The sequence below is a fragment of the Priapulus caudatus genome, unplaced genomic scaffold (genome assembly GCF_000485595.1).
Source record: "Priapulus caudatus unplaced genomic scaffold, Priapulus_caudatus-5.0.1 Scaffold108, whole genome shotgun sequence".
NCBI classification, from domain to species: Eukaryota; Metazoa; Priapulida; class Priapulimorpha; order Priapulimorphida; family Priapulidae; genus Priapulus; species Priapulus caudatus.
In genome coordinates this window covers 463,463-470,513 of record NW_014577169.1, presented here as the reverse complement: position 1 = coordinate 470,513, position 7,051 = coordinate 463,463, and the positions used below count along the sequence as shown (strand labels likewise).

At 48.0% G+C, this 7,051-nt stretch overlaps 1 protein-coding gene across 1 annotated transcript in view; it reads left to right on the top strand.

The window, feature by feature from the left end:
• Positions 1-7,051, top strand: part of LOC106805287 (sedoheptulokinase-like) — a 68,010-nt gene that overhangs the window by 26,216 nt on the left and 34,743 nt on the right. The gene's annotated exons all lie outside the window — the stretch shown is intronic.

The window sequence follows — 7,051 nt, the reverse complement described above, 5'->3', positions numbered from 1 at the left end:
AATACCGCTATATACTGCAATATTGCAATACTGCTATACTGCTACAATGAATTGCTATACTGCTATACTGCTATATACTGCTATATACTGCTATACTGCTATACTGCTATATACTGCTATACTGCTATACTGCTATACTGCTATATTGCTATATACTGCTATATACTGCTATACTGCTATACTGCTATACTGCTAAATTGCTATACTGCTATATTGCTATATACTGCTATATACTGCTATACTGCTATACTGCTATATTGCTATACTGCTATATTGCTATATACTGCTATATACTGCTATACTGCTATACTGCTATATTGCTATACTGCTATATTTGCTATATACTGCTATATACTGCTATACTGCTATACTGCTATATTGCTATACTGCTATATTGCTATATACTGCTATACTGCTACACTGCTCAGCTGCTCTTCCCGCATCTCAATGTTTTCCCCCGCGCGCGCGCTAATACCGCAGGCGTTGCTGAATTCAATTACGGCTTAATGATAGCCGTGTCGCCGTTCTATAAAAGCCGCATAAATTTCTGATCGGATGGAGTCGCTCGAAAACTCGTAAATCACAGCGCGGGGAAAACTCATGAAAGATGCTCAAAAGCCAGCGTGTTCTGCTAGCATCTATAACAAATACGACATACGCATATATACGCTCTCTTATGACACTATTTGTGATGGGAAGATTATTCCTATGACAAATATTGTTGTATGTGTTGTGCGCATCATAGGGGTTTAGGAGCGCTATTATGAACGCAAGCAGTGAATTTCAGCTGTAAAGCGGAACGAAGTTGACTCGCCAATATTTGTCATAGGAAGAATCTTCCTATGACAAATAGTGGCATAGGAGAGCGTATATGCGTATGTCGTATTTGTCATAGATGCTAGCAGAACATGTTGCAACAGCATAGGGGTTGTGTCCAACGCGTGCAGAGACGCACAGCACGGTGGGCAGTCAGCAATGGTGCAATCACACTAGTTAAGCAACCTGTGATGAAACTGCATCGCTAATCAGGTCAACGTCATCCATTACAAGTAGCAACCTCAGCCTACAAAATATCACAGGTGTAGTGATCGCGTATGCGGAGGATTCGCACTCCCCGAGTGCCTTTCTAGTTATTAATCTACCCAGGCAAACAATAGTGCGCTGTAGTATCCATCCACGGGTTGGTCATATAACACAGCTTATGACATTGCTTTTAAAGATCACTATAATCAAGAGCGTATTTAGAAGGCTTCTTAATACGCTCTTGCTATAATATATGTAGGCAATATGGCTGGGATTTATTTTGGAATATTATGTACTGCTGATGTTTAAATAAGTGCTCGGTCCCTACTACCTTATTGCAAATTGTAACTCTGCAATTCCTAGCTAGAAGAAAATCGAGACACGCATGCGAAACTTGCGCACACATGCGCATAATATATTCCGCAATAGCCTGAACGTAGGCGTTTATTCTATTAACTAATTCAACCTGGACGCATGTAAACGTGTAAATTTTAAGTAATATACGAAGAACGTGCAGAACGGACGTGGTTATCGCATCGCGTTATTGTATGGATGCACCTAGCATGCAGGCTGGCTGGCTGGCGACCGCCTCTGCCTCTGGCGAGTGTAATACAATCTTATAGAAATGTCAGTGCGCTTTTCTGTTTACGGTGCTCACGCTCGCTGCTGGACGCCCGGCCGACCATGCATTCACCTAATGAAGCCGAGACACGATGACTCCCCATGACCACTCCGCGCTTTCCATCTCTCTCATGTCACAGCAGCGCCACTAGTCTGCCTCCTAGCTTCTCTTAGGCAGCGCCTGCGGGCGTATATATAGATATGTGTGCGTGTGTGTGTGTGTGTGTGTGTGTGTGTGTGTGTGTGTGTGTGTGTTGAGTGTGCGTGTGGCGTGTGCGTGTGGTCGTGCGTGGCGTGTGTATGTGTGGGCCACGGTGGGTGTGTGCTGTGTGTGGTGTGTGTGTGTGTGTGCTGTTGTGTGTGTGCGTGTGTGCGTGTGTGCGTGTGTGCGTTATTTTGTGGCGTGTGTGCGTGTTGTGTGCCGTTGCGTGTGCGTGTGGGCGCGCGCGAGACGGCGTGTGGTGTGCTGTGTGTGTGTACGTGTATGTTTGTTGTGCGCGCGCGCGTGTTTCTGTGGGCGTCTTGTGCGTGCGTGTGTGTATAGTGGCAGGATAAATATCCGACTGACATATTATTCTTATGCCATTTAAGGAATATTACTAATTACGAAAACCGCTGCGGGAGCCACCGCCTTGGCTGTTCGTTGATATATATTAGCACATAATATTCGTTGCAGCCGCAGGGCGGGGTCCTCGGGTGGCCTGCACGTCCTTGCCGCTAGGGGCGCTGCAGACTTACCTACCACTAGAGTTACTTGTTATACAGAAAGAGAATCTACTTAACATATCGGCATAATATCTAATATGTTAATATAGTCTCACGTATTGAACCCATGTTTCCATCCCGTCTCATTCCACGCACCTTGCCTGAGAGACAGACAGAGTTGAGCGGTCAGTACGAGCAGAACTTCCTCGCACCAGCTATCGGACACCTCCAGGTTTCCATCCGTTGTTCTAGCACCCATCGTCGCTCAGAAAACACGTCATATATGGATCCTCGCCTTGCTGCCCGAGGCTGTGGACGCGAAGCGTGAACCTGTGCGAGCGTCAGTAGCGACCTCTCCCCACGCTAATCGGATCACCATAATTTGCGGCACGAGGCTTTTCACTGATGGCGCCTTCTGTCTCCTACCCACTGCACTTGCGCACTATAGCTTGGCCGCGCGTGCGAGCCGAGCGAGCCGAGGTCAGTAACGACTTCACTGCACACGCTATCGGAGCACGCCAGGTTTCTTCCATCCCGGTCTCTCCCACGGACGACTTGCCTGCGGCGATGCGAGGCGAGCGAGCGGTTCAGTAGCGACTCTCCACGCTATCGACACACGCCATAGTTATATTTTCATCCCGGCCTCTCCCACGCAACGCTCTGCCTGCTCGTGTCGAGCGGTCAGTAGCGACTCTCCGGCTATCGGACAACGCAGTTTCCATCCCGTCTCTCCCACACGCGCACGCTTGCCCTGCGCGTGCGAGCGAGCGAGGCGGTTCAGTAGGCGACTTCACGCTATCGGACACGCCGGTTTTCCATCCGCGTCTGCTCCCCACGCCGACGGTTGCCGGCGCGTGCGGAGCGTGCGAGCGGTGTAGTAGCGAGCTCTCCACGCTATCGGACACCCGGTTTTCCATCCCTCCTCTGCCCCACGCACGCGCTTGGCCTGGGCGGCGTGCGAGCGAGCAGAGCGGTCAGTAGCGACTCTCCCACGCTATCGGACACGCCAGGTTTCCATTCCGTCTCTCCGCCACGACACGCTTGCGTGCGCCGTGGCGAGGCGTGCGAGGCGTCAGTAGCGACTCTCCACGTCTAATGCGGACAGCCCAGTATCGGCTGGCATCGGCGCGCCACAACATTTACCCGCAAACATTAGTCGCGCGGGAGACGCGTCATCTGGTCGCGGAAACTTGTACTAAGCCTTTAATCAAGCGCGCGCGTGACGCGTGCGAGCCGAGGCAGCGGCAGACGAAGCCGTGCGGGAAGATGGCTGCGGAATGGATGGCGCTCCTCGTAGATGTTTATGTGCGCTGTGTGCGTGCGTGGGATGCATGTGGAGGTATATATATATATATATTATATATATATATATTAACATATATATATATATATATAATATATAATATAAGAGCGTGTGATAGCAAGTGAGTTGGGCAGTAGCCTTGTGTGTCGTGCACGCGCGGCGCGGTTGTGTGTGCGGTGCGCGTGCGAAGGCGCGGTGTGTGTGTGGTCCTGAAGAGAGAACGAGCGAGAGAGAGAGAGCGAGAGAGAGAGAGAGAGAGAGAGAGAGAGAGCGCCATAGAGAGAGGGGGAGGGGGAGGATATAAGTTGAGGAAGGTGAGAAGATGTGGAAGGATAGCAAGCGTTGTTGAATCTATGTGATCTAATGTGTTATCATCATAGCTTAGCGCGCTAGTGAATGCGAACAAGGTCGACACGTCCCATCGGTAATGAGGCCACTGTTTCAATATATGTGGCCTTACGTCTTGAAGGCAATCGATTCCAGTAACTAAGTAACCAGTAACTATCCACCAAGTAACCAGTAACTATCCACACATCGGGCGGTGAAGGGGCGGGGGCGTACACTCACCCACTCGTGCGCGTCGACATACAAGCATCATGGTAGATACTGTTTTAGCCCTGCTGCTGTTGAGGGATGAATACGCGGAAATTGCGTTTTTATTGCGCTCCCTCGCCAGTCCCTACTCAGGGAGGATATATAGAATTTGATGACAGGCACACACGTAATTACATTATTTCCGTGCTGTCGTGCATCAGCGGGCATTACAATGATTGTGATTTACCAGGATTACGGTCTGGCAAAGGTAAGGTTCGATAAGGATGTAAGGTGTATGATGGCTTCATGAGAGATAGTTGCTCACGATGTACGGCATACAAAATGAGCTGTATAATTATATGGACTGCTGTGTATGTATATATATATATATATATATATATATATATATATATATATATATATAAATAGCTTTACAATTTGTATGAGGGCAGCGTGCAACGTGCAGAAGCCCATCCCACATATCGTCGCTATGAAAAAGACATAGTAAGTGACACATAAGTGATTCAGGATGGAAGGAACGTCGCATCTACGGAGATTCATGTGGCCATCATTGAGGCGAGGGCCGCTGCTTGGTAAAACACATCGTCGATGTAGGATTTACACCTAACCGCCGGAGTTACAGACGAGAGTAAATTGTCTTCATTTGGCGCCATTGAGGCAGGATGTGGTGCTAAGAAACACAGCAATTGACAGGCGCATAGTTACTACTAGTGGCATAGTTACTACTAGTGGCATAGTTACTACTAGTGGCATAGTTACTACTAGTGGCATAGTTACTACTGGGAGCACATTATTGAGGCACGACGTGGTAGCGATGAAGCCACTGCCAGAGAGATGCATCGCTACTACTGGTAGACATCCTTACGGTAGGTCGCAGCCACAGTCTTTATATACAGACATGACAGAGCGAATTCGGCAAGACACACGTCAACATCATCATCATCATCATCATCATCATCATCCCCACTCACAATTGATTCGAGGAATCGGTTGTATGTGTCGGAAGCGCGTGACTGGAGCACATTAACTTGACATATAATGGTCGGATGCAAATCGTAACCATATCGTAACCAATGCCATTTTGATCATTACCTCCGTCCAACGGAGTTGGAGGAGGTTATGTTTTCGCTCTCGTGTGCGTGTGTTAGTTGTTCGTGTGTTCGCGCGATCGATATTTAGCGCGTCAGCAGCGAGCCACGCGAGCCCAAGCCAGGCCGCACGCGAGCCAGCGAGCGTGTACATGTGAGCGAGCAGCAGCAACGATCGGCTGCTACGAGCCGATCCGGCGAGCAGGAAGCGCCAGCAAGCCTAGCGTGTACATGTCAGCTACGCTGGCGTAATATCGTGGCTTATTCGTGTGTTCGTGAGTCGTATGGCGTATGGCGTATGTCGCTGGCGGAGGTATGCACTCTCCGTGATTGCACTCTGTCTAGTTTTCAATCATGTAATGCATCGTTAGCCTCTAAAGTTTCGTAACTTTGTGCGCGCATTCCCTGACGTACATTTATGCCATAACTGCAGCGTTCATAAACCGAATAATATAAACTTGCGCTGTTATCGCCACTGTTTCAATATATGTGGCCATTTACGTCTGAAAGGCAATCCGATTCCAGTAGACTAAGTAACAGTAACTATCCACCAAGTAACCAGTAACTATCCACACATCGGGCGGTGGAAGGGCGGGCGGCGTACACTCACCACTCGTGCGCGTCGACATACAAGTCATCATTGGTAGATACTGCTTTTAGCCCCTGCTGCTGTTGAGATGAATACGCAGGAAATTGCGTTTATTGCCGCTCCCTCGCCAGTCCTACTCAGGGAGGATATATAGAATTTGGGATGACAGCGCACACACGTAATTACATTTATTTCCGTGCTTTTTTTTTGTCCTGCATCAGCGGGCATTACAATGATTGTGATTTACCAAGGATTACGGTCTGGCAAAGTAAGAGTTCGTAATGGATGTAAGGTGTAGATGGCTCAGAGAGATTAGTTTGCTCACGCATGTTACGCATACAAATGAGCTGTATACATTATATGGACTGCTGCTGTATGTATATATTATATATAATAATATATATATTATATATAATAGCTTTACAATTTGTAATGAGGGCAGCGTGCAACGTGAGAACCCATCCCACATATCGTCGCTATGGAAAAAGACATTAGTAAATGACACATAAGTGATTCAGGATGGAAGGAACGTCGCATCTACGGAGATTCATGTGGCCATCATTGAGGCGGGGGCCGCTGCTTGGTAAAACACATCGTCGATGTAGGATTTACACCTAACCGCCGGAGTTACAGACGAGAATAAAATTGTCTTCATTTGGCGCCATTGAGGCAGGATGTGGTGCTAAGAAACGCAGCAATTGAGAGGCGCATAGTTACTACTAGTGGCATAGTTACTACTAGTGGCATAGTTACTACTAGTGGCATAGTTACTACTAGTAGCATAGTTACTACTAGTGGCATAGTTACTACTGGGAGCACATTATTGAGGCACGATGTGGGGGTAGCGATGAAGCCACTGGCAGAGAGATGCATCGCTACTACTGGTAGACATCCTTACGGTAGGTCGCAGCCACAGTCTTTATATATATAGACATGACAGAGCGAATTCGGCAAGACACACGTCAACATCATCATCATCATCATCATCATCATCACCACTCACAATTGATTCGAGGAATCGGTTGTATGTGTCGGAAGCGCGTGACTGGAGCACATTAACTCTGTATTCATGTACTTCTGATACGGTCGGATGCAAATCGTAACCATATCGTAACCAATGCCATTTTGATCATTACCTCCGCCCAACGGAGTTGGAGGAGGTTATGT